Below are 13,910 nucleotides of genomic sequence, written 5' to 3' on the forward strand. Positions count from 1 at the left end.
AGTTTTTAATCTTATTTTACACTTGTACAGTATCAGTGACTGACGGCTTGCTCAGGCTTGTGTATTGTCGACTTCTTGTACTACTTTGAGTATCTCGTTCGTGTAACTTTTTGAATACTTGTACCACAATACATATCTAAAAGAGTCGTATCCCTGTTCCTATCACATTGTTCTCATCACTACTCTTTTCCCCCTCCCAAACAGAGACAATGAGTCAACAAACTGATAGAATGAATAAATATAGTGTTGATGTACCATAGCCATGATGGGCCAAAAGGCCTCCTCCTGCATTAAATTTGTCTGTATTTCCATGTATTTTGTTGTCGTGCCAACCCTTTTCTGGGCAAATTTTAAGCTCATGATTTGGGCTTCAACTAGGAGGCAATAGCAAACCCAACACATTCCTTACCCAGAAATCTACTCTTCTACCAGACAATCGTACCCAATATTTATGAGAGAACAATGGTGATCAAAGAGAATGAATAAAGGACAAGAAGCATCAGACAAAGGTGTGGTTCATAAGGGGAGGTGGCTGAAGCTTGGAGGAAAAGGAAGTAAATCAAAATATGATACAATTTCGACCTTTTAAAGAGATCGTCATTTTTGAAATACCGTAATCTAAACAAAGACGAGGACATGAAGGGACATATATTAGAACGATGGAATACTGGAATACTATGAAATTAGAGACCCTCCTATTAAAATGATTATCTAATGTGGTGGCTCACCTTCTCTTCATCAAAATAATTTTCCCAGCTGGCTGTGAGATCTTTAACATCCACCAACCAATGCAAGGAGATGGGACACCCAGCTTAATGGTTAATCAGAGAGACAGTAGCCACGGTCTCAGGATAGGTGCACTCTGCCTATGCACTATACTGTCACCCTGCTGTGAAGATGTAACAACTGCTACACATTGAGAAACTTTAATGTGGAACATTCCGTTAATTATCAGTCAACTATTGCTACCGGTTGGTAAAGCACAGAATATATGTTTTACTTTACAACCCATCCAAATATATTGACATAAGTTTGAAGTTTTCTGAATGGTTTTACGACAAAAGGCCGACACGACAGACAATGGACATGCATGACTTTATTGCCATGCAGTGCAGTGAACAACTTTATTTAAGCACCTGTGTACAACACAGTGCTGTGATTCATATAATTGTGACTCGAGAGTGTACGAAAACAGAATCTTTTTCATTGGGAATTTGAATTGGACAAAAGATGGGTCACCCACTTTGCCTATGGTCAATGTTTTGTGGAAACTTCTTTGATTGAAGAGAGAGGGGATTGAGGCTTGCCACAGTGATCAATGTGTATCGGAGATTATTGTACCTTAAACTGCTTCATCTGTCTTCTATATATTACTAAAACTCTCATCTTGTATGTATGTATGTAAGTATGTATATATGTATGTATGTATGTATGTTCCCGAAATACAGCCAAAACGGTACACGATAGCGCAAAAATTTTAGGGCCAACTTATTCACCATTCTCCTGTAGTGTGCAGTATCAAGTTTCTTTCAAATATCAAATCTTTCAAATTCTTTCAAATGACGTCTGCTTACGTCAGTCAACAAGGATGTGCTTCCCACCTCACAAGTCAGCAAAGATATTGTTGTGGTTTTCTGCCGTGTTCGGCGTGCGGAATGGCCGCTTCAGCCCAATCGCGGTCGCGCGCCCACCAAAGGCGACAATCCAGTCGTGACTTTCCGGACCAACCCCAAAATCCAGCCACGGATGCCTTGATGCATCATAAACCAGTCAATACTCTGTCCACACACTACAGGGTCGATCGCCGAATTGTCGATTGACCTAACTATTCGCGTGGACAGAAATACTGAGAGTTTACACCTCGACGGGACTTGTACGAAAACGAGCCGCTTAAGCATGCTCGTTCCCTATGCGAAGCCGAGCGGTTTGATATCGCCAAGTCCCGTCGGACCAGATTTACTTTAAGTGGCTTTAAAAGCCAGTTAATTCCCGATACGTGCTGTGGCCGTCAATACAGAAAGTGACGCAACGAGCAGGTTGACATTCAAACAATTGGGCATTTATTTACAGTAGGCATGCAGTCAATGAATGGGGATAGGGGACAAGACACGAGCAAAAGCCTACAGCCAAGTCCTATACGATAATGTACAAGCACATACTTAATCACAATTCTACTTAGAGACAAGGCACCACAGACTTTCATACAAAAATCCAAGAAAGAAAAGACACGGGCTCGTAAGCCTTTAATATTCCCCAGAGCCGGGATGACCGAAGGGCTCTGAGAGGCCGGGCTGGTTACCTTGGGCCCCTTGGTGGCGACTCGGTGGTCTTCGGTTTGGTCTGATACGCTGCCAATGCGCCAGTCGCTTGAGCAGTTTTGCGGCTCGAGCAGCTGCGTGAGCGGCTTGAATGGGGGCTTGGTTAGTCAGGCCTCGCGACGCACCCGACTCTCCACTTCAGACTCCGCTGGCTGCTCCAAGACTCCACAACTCCAACTGGCTGCTCCACGACAACCAGCGACCAACGAACCACTACTAACCACCACTGAACCACCAAAAAACCACCACGAACCACCACTGAACCACCACGAACCTCCTGCATGGCAGGGGAGAATTCTCTTCTTCTTCTCTGCGTTCCAATGTGCCTTTTTATTCCCTCCGATGCGCTCCCCCACCCCCTTCCTGGCGCGCCGGGGCAATCCCAGGAGTGATCGGGTTTTTCTTCGGAGAATACTTTTTGTAACGGTCGTGGAGAATGTGGGTCCTTTGGCGGTGTTTGTGGAGATGGCGTGGTTGTGGAGATGATGTTTGTTTGAAATAAAAGATAGAACAGAATAATGGCTAACTCAAAGATTCACAGCCCGGCACACGAATAATTCCCTTTATACATCGGTGGGGAAATCTATCCTGGAACACACACTTATCGAAATAACTGATCTCTGGGGAATCTGAATGGTGGTTTGCGAATTTCCACAACCGTAACAATATATATGAGTTTAAGTGCCGATGTGCAGCTCGGTACGTGGGACGCACAACCCAAAAATTGGCTGATCGCATCAAACGGCATGTCCCCCTGGCGATCCGAGGAAAGAACTTGGGAACAAGGACGCAACCAGTACGAGCATGCAAGAACGTTCAAAGACCATCCAGGGTGTTACCAGGGTGATAAAACATGCCCTCACAGCAACGTTTTCTTTTTAACAGCCGTATCCAATATAAAACCAGGCAGGAGCATTTATAAATTTAAACCCATGCTTTCAACTTGGCAAACGCCTGCCTGCATGCATGCCTACCCTCCCCCCCCACAAAAAACAGTGTTCCTCCATCCTCCTCGCAGTCCATGCTAACTGTGTATATACATTGTACACCTGCGATACGATATACTCATCCTTTCACTCGCACACGTGCATTGATGTCCTCACACCCGCACTGCACCGCCGACTGCAGAAGCTCATGGTTTGCGAGACAGCTGCATAACCTCCTCCACAGTGCCACACACCTGGGTACGAATTAGAGTTCAAATCGCGCGCTCACAAAACCTGCGCACCGCACACACGTAACCAAGCATGCAGGCATGCACAAACCCCATGGAAAGTATCATTTGTACCCATTTGTATCACGTCCATGTGGGCTCTCTGTCTGCGCACCTCTTCGTTTTCAGCAAATGCCGATTATTAGTATATTGCAGCAACCATTATTATACTCGTATTTATATTAATATATTGTCATAAAAGTAGATCGCACAAAACGGTGTAAAGCAAAAAAAATTTTTCCACTGGACACTTGCAGCACCAAAAAAGTACCTCTTTGCTTGCAGAAACTAGTTTCCATTAATATATTGCAGCAACTATAATAGTATATTTACATTTATATTTTGTCATGAAAGCAGATCGCACAAAACGGTAAAAATAAATCTGCATACATAATGGCCGAAAAAAAGGACCCCTGTGGACTGTATTGTCATGGTTTGTAAAAGCAGGTTAGAGAGCATGGCTTTGCACTCAATGAAGTTACACTTTCTACACATTCCTTCATCTTTACATCACTCAATATAATTGTCTGAACAGTAGAAAAAGTTACGTTTAATGCTTTGCTTAAATAAATAAACTAAGTTATAAAAATGAAAAATTTGTTAAAATTTTCAGATTTCACTCCAGATTTTGACACTTGATTTGTCCACAAGATGCGATTGTCAAATCACATGTATTATTTTGATGATATACTTTAATTCGTCTGTGAGAGTAGATCGTGTTTCCAAATCAAGGCATGTTTGAATAGGCTGAACAAAATGGAGAATTAAAACCCCAGCAAGTTGACAAATGGATGACCAAGGATGACGCCTTGCTAAACATTAGTTTCCGCTGTTCTACCCAGCTGTTCCTGGATTCTGTCTTTTTCTCCCGACAAGGTGAAGATATTGCCATCAAACCTCGACTCTGATTCTGCAACTGGTCCAGACGGCATCAGCTCACGTATCCTAAAAACCTGTTTTGCTGCTCTTGCTCACCCCTCTCTCTGTTCTATTCACCCTCTCATTTGCTCAAGGTCATCTGCCATCTGCTTGGAAATTAGCAAACATTTCCGCTCTGCATAAAAAAGGTACAAAAACAGATCTCTGTAACTGCAGACCAATCAGCCTTCTCCAAATCATCAGCAAGATCATGAAATCGATCATTGCTTCCAACATTAAATCTTTCCTCTTCTCCAATGGCTTGATTTCTGACCATCAATTTGGATTCAGACCAGGTCACTCTTCCCTGGACATGCTGCTTCTGCTCTCCAAAAATTGGTGGATATCCTCAATGCCAGACATGAAATCAGAGCCATCTCCCGAGACATATCATGTGCTTTCGATACGGTCTGGCACCCTGACCTTCTCACCAAACTTTCTTCCTATGGTATCCAAGGCAATCTCCACTCGTGGTTCGCAGACTTCCTCTCCTGTCACTGTCACCGTGTGGCTCTGAATTGAATTCTGTCATTTCCTCTTCCTGTCCAGGCTGGAGTTCCTCAAGGCAGTGTTCTGGGCCCTGTTATTTTTCTGGTTTTCATAAATGATCTCTCTGGAAAATCCTCTTTATCTCTTTTCTGATGACTCTACCCTCTGCCGTACCATGTGTCATCCCTCAGATCAGCAGGCAGCAGCCTCTTCACTCTCTGCAGACCTGGATAAAAATCACAAGCTGATCCAACAATTGGAACATGTCTTTCAATCCTGCCAAATCTCACTCTCACTATGTCTCTCCAATAGGACCATCTGGAAACCTCCCTGATCCAACACTTGAAACATGTCTTTCAATGCTGACAAATCTCACTCTCACTTTGTCTCTCCAAAAGGACTGTCTAGAAACCTCCCCCCTCCCCCACCCCCAATCTACTTTCTCAACAATCCTCTTGAAGAAGTCCTTTCATTCAAGCTTACAGGTCTCACTGTCTGCCATGATCTTTCCTGCAAAAGCCACATTTCCAACCTGGTCTCCAAAGCCAGTCACCGACTGGGCATCCTCCATCATGCACAGTCCTTCCTTGGCACACCGGAGCTCGTAAACATACAAAGCTTTCATCCACAGCCTGATGGAGTCCTGCTCTCCCCTCTGGACTGGTGCTCCCGCCTCACACCTTTCTCAGCTTCACGCTGTGGAAACCAAGGCTTTTAAGATCATTGGTATCTCCCGCGATGAGGCTGAGTCTTTTGGTCTCTCAATCTCTCACAGTAGGCAGGTCGGTGATCTTTATGTCATCTACTGTCTCCTCTGTGGCCTTGCCTCCCTCGCCCACCCCCCATACTCTGTCTGTAATTTGTTTCCCCCATATTTTTGCAAGGCGCTCAAGGTCCACCAGCAACCCCCTTCTGGTAAAACTGCCAAAGTCAAGAATTACTGCCCACCTTCACTCTTTCATTTCTCTTTTTCTACACCTCTGGAACAAACTCCCACTCTCTTCAATCCCACTCTTCCCTCCAGGTCTTCAAAACAGCTGTTCACCATCATCTCATATCTTCCCCTATCCAATACCATGATCTTTTCTACTCCCGTTAATCCACCCCATACCCAACTCTTTCAAATTTTGAGCTTTCCTTCCTGAAAGTCCCTGTCGTGTCCATCTTGTTTACCCTGTATACCCCACCCCATCCCTCTCCCTTCCACAGATCTCCTGATGTTTCTGTTTCATACTGGTTTGTGCTTCCCTCTCCTGCCTCTCTTGTCTCCTGCTCCCTTTGTTATATGTTCTGTGTGTTAGCTCTTATGTGAGCCTCGACAATGCATACAAAAATATATATATATAAAATAAAAAAACATTTAAATAAGGCCGTCAATTATCTTCAAAAGGGGTGTTTAAATTACCCCAAACACCCAATTTCAGGGGAGGAAGCAATGTGAGAGGGAGGGAAGGCAGCGTGAGAGGAAGGGAAGGCAGCGTGAGAGGAAGGGAAGGCAGCATGGTGGGAAGGGAAGGCAGCATGAGGGGAAGGGAAGGCAGCATGGGGGGAAGGGAAGGCAGCATGGGGGGAAGGGAAGGCAGCGTGAGGGGGGGGGAAGGGAAGGCACTGTGAGGGGAGGGCAAGGTAAGGCACTGTGGGGGCATGGTCCGTCTGGACATAACCACTGTCCGGAGATAACCAACATCCAGACATAACCACCGTTGAGGAATGTCCAGAGATAACCACCATCCTGACATAACCACCATCCAGACATGTCCGGAGATAACCACCGTACAGACATAACCACCATATCAACACACATGGAGATAACCACCATCTGGACACATGCTGAGATAACCACTGTCTGGGCATAACCACCGTCCAGACACGTCCGGAGACAGAGAGACAGAAAGATAGGGGAAGGAAAGGGATGGGGGGTGGGGGGGAGAGACAGAGGTGTGGGAGGAGGGTGCAGCACTGTATTAGGAGGGGGTGGAGCAAGAATGGGACAAAGGAAGAGAGGGGTGGGGGTACAGGAGTTAGCAGAAAGAACATGTTATACTTTATGAACAACACGCGCGCACACGCAACTGCGCACACACACACACACACACACACACACACACACACACACACACACACACACACACACACACACACACACACACACACACACACACACACACACACACACATCATGTGTCGGGTGGAAAAAAATTTCATTCTGTAATTCAGAAAACATGTTAATAAAGAGAACGGCTCAGAAATCGGTTGTTACCTAAAAAATATAAAGCATGAGTGTGTCGTGCATCTGACGTTGAACTACTCCCTCAGTTTTTGGGCTAGCCCTGTCAAACCTTCTGTGGAACGTTTTTGGGTCCCAGCCAGTGTCCTAACATGGGTGGGAGGTTTCATAAATACCTCAACACAATCATGATTTTGACTTTCAATCCGTACGAAGCTGTTCTCGATCCTGATGTAACCTCAGAATGGCGTTTCTCTTCGTTTACCTCACGAGTGTTTGTAATATTGTATTCTGTTATATTCATGGTATAGTGTTAATTTGAGATTGGAATTAAAATATAGAGAGATCGAGTTACAGAATGTGAGGGGTGCCACCCATGACATTCACAGATTCGACATTTGTAGTTTGGTCATTTTTTGCCCAAGTCTTTCACGAACCGGCTGTCCAGACCCTCCCTTACATAGCATGGTCAGGTACCTCGCCAGTCAAATATATTTTGCTTTGGAATTCACAAAGAGAAACTATATAACTTTTATAAAGAATCACCCTTTCTGTGAAACACCGGGATGACTGTTCATAGCTGTGTCGGGATTCGAATCCAAGCTACACAGAGCAAGCATGCATACCTCTCGGCTTTCCTACCATGATGTGGCGATTCATCACTTCACAACTGAAATGTATTTTTCTCATAGTGATCATATAATTTATTTTGCCTTCCTACCTCTGGTATCGAACCATGGTACGACCATTGATTGAAGCTTGAAGAACGCATGCCAAGTGGCTTCACGACGCAATCCATGAAACGGATGAAGAAACTTTTAAAAACGAAACGTTTACCTTTTATTTGTATTTATCTATGCCAAAGTGACAGGTCGTATAATGGAAGAATGCACCCGAAATGTCAAATATGTCCGAATTGGACAAATGAACACTATTTTAGGAATCGAAACTGCTTGCAAGTTCGATTCTGGAGCTTACATTTTGGAATTCAGCTTAGTTTAAGAGATTCTTAAGGTTATGGCATGTGCGGAAATAAAATAAAGCCACGAAAACTGCCGTCTCCGGGCGTTTATAAGCATTGCAATGTTCCCAGTAATTTGTAGCTCTGATGAACAGGCATTCAATAATATAAATGAGGAAAGTGAAAAAATCGTTGCGGCCTATTCTAGGTTGGGGAATGGTTGAGCAGGCCAAAAAACATGGCGGATTCAGACCCCAGCGAAGTTACCTAAGATACGCCTTAACACCCCATAGAGAGCGGTGACCAAGGATGCGCCTGGTGAAGGATATAATTAAATAAGACCATTAATTATCTTAAAAAGGGGTGTTTTAATTAACCCAAACACCCAATTAATAATTATCAGTCATACACTTGCTTGGAGTTTCTTAGTATGCATGCAAAGTTTCAGGCTGCTCGGTATCATGGTTTTGGAGTCCTGGAGGAGACACACACACTGACATTTATTAGTACGAGTACGTGCGTGGCTGTACGTGCGTGGCCGTACGTGCGTGGCCGTACATGCAAACAACAACAAAAAAACTTTCAAACCGCGTGGCAGAAACAACAACCACACAGGCGGTTCCTTCGCTCTCACATGCCCGTACGTGCATGGCCATACGTGCGTGGCCGTACGTGCAAAAAAAAACAAACAAAAAAAAACTTTCAAACCGCGAGCCAGAAATGACAACCACACAGGCCGTTCTTTCGCTCTCATGTTCTCGTGACAACCACACTTCCACACACAGAGTTAATTAAAATCCAAATTAAAATCAAGTTTACCTCCCTGTCCTTGCTTGCCATGACATTCGCTGCCATGTAACCGGCACGGCCCGTGACGTCATCGTCGGCCGGCCACGCAGCGGCTTACGCAGCCACGCCTACGCAGCAACGTGTCATATCATTGGTTGGTAAATAAATGGCCATAACTTGGGAAGCACTTATCCGATTAATATCAAACCTTGAAAAGGCACATCCTCAGGTCCCCAGCAATACACCTGGCAAGTTTCAATTAGGTCGGACCAGTGGTTGTCGAGAAACAGCGGTCACACACACACACACACACACACACACACACACACACACACACACACACACACACACACACACACACACACACACACACACACACAGCGGGAATTATTAAAATCCAAATTAAAATCAAGTTTACCTCCCTGTCTTTGCTTGCCATGACATTCGCTGCCATGTAACCGGCACGGCCCATGACGTCATTGTCGGCCAGCCGCGCACCGGCCTACGCAGCCACGTCTACGCAGCTACGTGTCATGTCATTGGTTGGTAATTAAATGGCACAGCAACGTGTCTTGTCATTGGTTGGTAAATAAATGGCCATAACTTGGGAAGGACTTGTCCGATTAATATCAAACCTTGAAAAGGCACATCCTCAGGTCCCCAGCAATATACCTGGCAAGTTTCAATAAGATCGGACCAGTGGTTGTCGAGAAATGGCGGTGACACACACACACACACACACACACACACACACACACACACACACACACACACACACACACACTGCTGGAATTACAGATATCTATATGTATGCATATACTAGCGCAGTGTGCCTAAGCATTGTGAAAGTAGACGAACTGTGCTTTCCCATTGTCTCAGGTCACTGTGTGTGTGCGTGTGTGTGTGTGTGTGTGTGTGTGTGTGTGTGTGTGTGTGTGTGTGTGTGTGTGTGTGTGTGTGTGTGTAAGATTGGTACCTTCCGGGTGACGTAGAAAGAATCATCAGACGGAATCATCAGACAACATCCATAAATTAAAATATAAATTAATGAAAAAAAAATGCAAGTGAGCAACCCGAGACAATGGGGAAGCACCCAAGACAATGGGGAAGCACAGTAATTTTGTTTGCCAACGGACATCAAAGCCGATACAACAGGAAAAATAACAGAACCATCAGAAAGCATTCGTATATGAAGATATAAATAAATGACAATAAATAAATGAAAAATCAAATGCAGGTGAGTGACCCGAGACAATGGGGAAGCACCCAAGACAATGGAGAAGCACGTTTCGTATGCTTACATAATGTGTAAGCACACCCCACTAGTATTTTATATATATATATATATATATATATATATATATATATATATATATATATATATATATATATATAAAGCTCTTTCTTAGCACCAACTACCTCACTGACTCATTGACCGATATTAAAGATCAGTACCTTCTGGGTGGCGTAGAAAGCTGAAAGTTTGCGTGCCGATGGACATTGAAGCTGGTACAGTGGAGGGGAAAAAAAAATCACAGAATCGTTGGACAACATCCAGTAATGAAAATATAAATAAATGAAAGAAAACAAGTGAAAATAGATGAATTGAAAAAAAAAACATCAAGTACAGATGAGCGGTCCGAGACAATGGGGAAGCACAGTTCGTATGCGCACCAGCAAATAAAACCCGTCTCCTCACTGATGGGGATATTCAGGGGAGGGGGAGAAAGGGGGATGGAGGGAGAGTGGAAGGAGGGGAGGCATAGAGGGGAGGGAGAGAGGACAGATGGGAGGGAGAAAGAGAGAGGAGGGAGGGGGAGAGGAGGGGTGGGGAGCTAGGAGGGAATGAGGAGGGTGGGAGCTAAGAAGGGAGGATGGGAGTGGTGGGGGGAACAACGCCTCTCCAAATGTCGCTATGCACTGCGGGGGGGGCGAGGAGGATGGGGTAGAGTGGAGAGGGGGAGGGGTTTGGGAGGAAGTAAGCAGAAGGGGAGGCATTCTCGACTTGCGTTTGGTAGTGGGTGGGACTTGTGGAGAAAGTGGAGGGGGGGGTACTACAGGATTGAACGAAATGTGGTCTGTTAAAACAGTACGTTAAAACCACAGGTTACTACAGCAGGTGGAGACTTCCCAGATATATCCATGGGGGGTGGAGAGGGGAGGGGGTTTGGGAGGAGGTAAACTTAAGGGGAAGGGGAGGGAAGGCAGCATGATGGGAAGGGAAAGCAGCATAAGGGGAAGGGAATGCGGTGTGAGCGGAAGGGAGGCAGCATTAGAGGAAGGGAATGTGGTGTGAGGAGAAGGGATGGGAGGGCAGGGAGCGGAGGGGAAGGGAAAGGAAGGGTGATAAAATGCGCCCAAAACGGCAACATGTTCTTTTTAACCACCGGGTTCGATATCAAACTGGACGGAAGCATTTAAAACCCGTTCTATCTCACTGACAAAGGCCTGCCTGCATGCATGTTCGCATATGCAGCAACCTTTGTACCCCTCTGATCGGCTCACTCCGAATCTGATTTGTACATACTCCACTATGGGGAAGCCGTTTTAAATTCAAAACGAAACCGTTAGTCCTTGACAGTCCCCTGAACAGATGAGGAGGAGTGGGGGCAGGAGGAGAGTAGGAAAGGGGTGGGTGAGAGAGGGGGAGGGTGGGAGAGAGGGTGAGGGGTTGGAGAGAGGGGGAGGGTGGGACAAAGGGGGATGAGTGTGAGAGGGAGGGGAGTGGGAGCGGGAGAGGGGAGAGGGTGAGAGAGATGGGTGAGGGAAGAAGAGAGGAGGGGAGAGAGAGGGAGAGAGATGGGTGAGAGGAGTGAGAGGAGTGAAAAGTGGAGGGGTGGGGAATGCTGGCAGATGTGATGTAAAGTTTAATGTCCATTTGAGAGATGACCCACACATTGATGAATCACCCTGTCTGTAAAACACCGGGATGACAGTTTATAGCTGGGTCAAGATATTGTTACGAATTCGCGCCCGCCGGCGTGCGAACGGTCGCTTTCCACTAATAGTAGCCGCTCGCCCACCGGACGGACAATTCAGGCGTGACCTTCCGGAACAACGCCGGAACCCTGTCACGGGTGGGTCTTCAACCCCACCACGGCCGAAAAAATTTTCTACCCGCGCAGAATAGGGTCAATCGCCGAATCTCGATATACCTAAGTACCCGCGCGGGTAGCCTACCAGGAGACCGTACCTCGGCGCAGGTCGGCTTGGACACGAACCGCCCAAGCGGTCCGTTCCGTTCTGCAGTGATAACCGAGCGGGTATTATCGCCCGACCTCGCCGGATCCGATTCTATTTAACGGGTACTTAAAACCCAACTAATATTCCGAGATGCAATATGGCGTTCCAATAGGGGAAAAAGACACGACGAACGGGTTACATTCACACAACACATTTATTTACACATGCACATATACAGTCAATCATGCAGGTATGGAAGCAAATAAAGCGAAAGCACTACAACCGACTATAAGCAATTTATGTTCAGCCACTTAACAGTTTTACTTCACAAGACACGGCGCCACCAACATTCATTTGAAAGCAAAAGAAAAGGCCACCCTCAAAAGACAAGGGCGCCAGACATGGCTCGTGGGCCTTTATGGCGTGGGACTTGGCAAACCAAACGAATACCACGAGACCGTTGCAGGTTACCTGCATCCTCGTGGTGCGATGGTGGGCGAGCTCTCTCCGACGCTCCTTGCACGAACGCGCAGGTCCGCGCGACACAGCTGGCAGAGCGGCGCCTCCAGTCCGCGTCCCCTCCGTGACGCCCAGACTTTCCACCGACTGCAAGCTCCAACGAGCAGGTCGCTCTACGGACCGCTTCTCAAAGACCCAGACGGGCAGAAGACCATGAACCGCCGACTGACACTGACACTCTGACCGACCGCCCTGACCTGACCGAAGACCAAGACGACGCCTCCGTGCGCCCTTTTATTTCCCCGGCGCCCCACCCCTCCCTTCGCAGCGTGCGGGGGGGGGGGGAACATTCCAACAGAGATCGGCTGGATCAGTTGTTGTTTCCCAACCGTCATCCTTGTTTACCAGAGAAATCGGGGCGGGAGTTGAGTTCCAACCGTCATTCTTGTTTACCAGAGAAATCGGGGTGGGAGTTGTTTTCCAACCGTCATCCTTGTTTACCAGAGAAATTGGGGCGGGATTTTTTTTCCAACCGTCATTCTTGTTTTCCCAGAGAAATCGGGGTGGGAGTTGTTTTCCAACCGTCATTCTTGTTTAGCAGAGAAATCGGGGCGGTAGTTGTTGTTCCCCTTTTGTGTTCGTGGAGATGTTGACGGTTGCTGGCGGAGTGGTGAGGATGGCGTGGTTGTTGAGAGGCAGGTGTGGTTGTGGTTGGTCCAAAATAACGATAGTAAAAGAAAAGCACTATCTCAAAGAATCGCAGCCCTGCGACACGAATAATTTCCATTAAACAACGGTGGGGAAATCTAACTGAACACAGACTTATCGGAATAACTGAACGAAGGACCTTTATGGTGTTCTGCGAATTTCCACAGCCGTAACAATATGAACCCAGGCTACACAACTCCGAGGAGAGTGTGCATACCTCTAGGTCTAGGGCATGTTATTCTTAACCAGCGGGTCACGACCCATCAGTGTGCCCAAGACGCCACTTAGTGGTGCATGGAGATCATGCCCACCTGAGAAGGCTGGCTGTGGAGGCATCATTTTGACTGTGCGTACGTAATACGTCAATATGCTTGAGCTGTGGTTGATTGAATGTCGAGGTTTCCGAAGAGGTGTTTTAACCACGCGTTCGGGAGTTGGTCCGAGCTCTACGTATAAAAGACTTGAACAAGATTCTGAGCGTCTCGTCACCATGCTAAAAGGCTGGCTCCTGCACATTGCTCTGGCAAATATGGACCCTTTCCTGTAAAGAAAATCCGATAATGATGGCGAGACTTCAGGAGTTGCTAAAAAAGCGGCAAAAAAGCGTATGGTAGTCAGAAAATACGACCCCGAGTACATTAAGTT

At 46.4% G+C, this 13,910-nt stretch overlaps 2 long non-coding RNA genes across 2 annotated transcripts in view; one reads left to right on the plus strand and one right to left on the minus strand.

Moving 5' to 3' along the window:
- LOC147015275 (uncharacterized) overlaps positions 1-436 on the plus strand; it is a 55,694-nt gene extending 55,258 nt beyond the window's left edge. Inside the window, exon 3 of the long non-coding RNA XR_015050104.1 lies at positions 1-436. This exon is cut by the window's left edge and continues 316 nt beyond it. This is a non-coding gene — a long non-coding RNA (uncharacterized LOC147015275).
- A 1,601-nt stretch (positions 437-2,037) lies between these two features.
- The window catches only part of LOC147015276 (uncharacterized), a 121,490-nt gene continuing 109,617 nt past the window's right edge, over positions 2,038-13,910 (minus strand). Inside the window, exons 6-7 of the long non-coding RNA XR_015050268.1 lie at positions 10,371-10,421; positions 2,038-3,538 (exon numbers count right to left, since the gene is read on the minus strand). This is a non-coding gene — a long non-coding RNA (uncharacterized LOC147015276). The remainder of the gene's footprint in view (positions 3,539-10,370; positions 10,422-13,910) is intronic.

The sequence above is a fragment of the Eptatretus burgeri genome, chromosome 12, assembly GCF_056783735.1.
Source record: "Eptatretus burgeri isolate ZD-2024b chromosome 12, Ebu_testis_v1, whole genome shotgun sequence".
Lineage (NCBI taxonomy): Eukaryota > Metazoa > Chordata > Myxini > Myxiniformes > Myxinidae > Eptatretus > Eptatretus burgeri.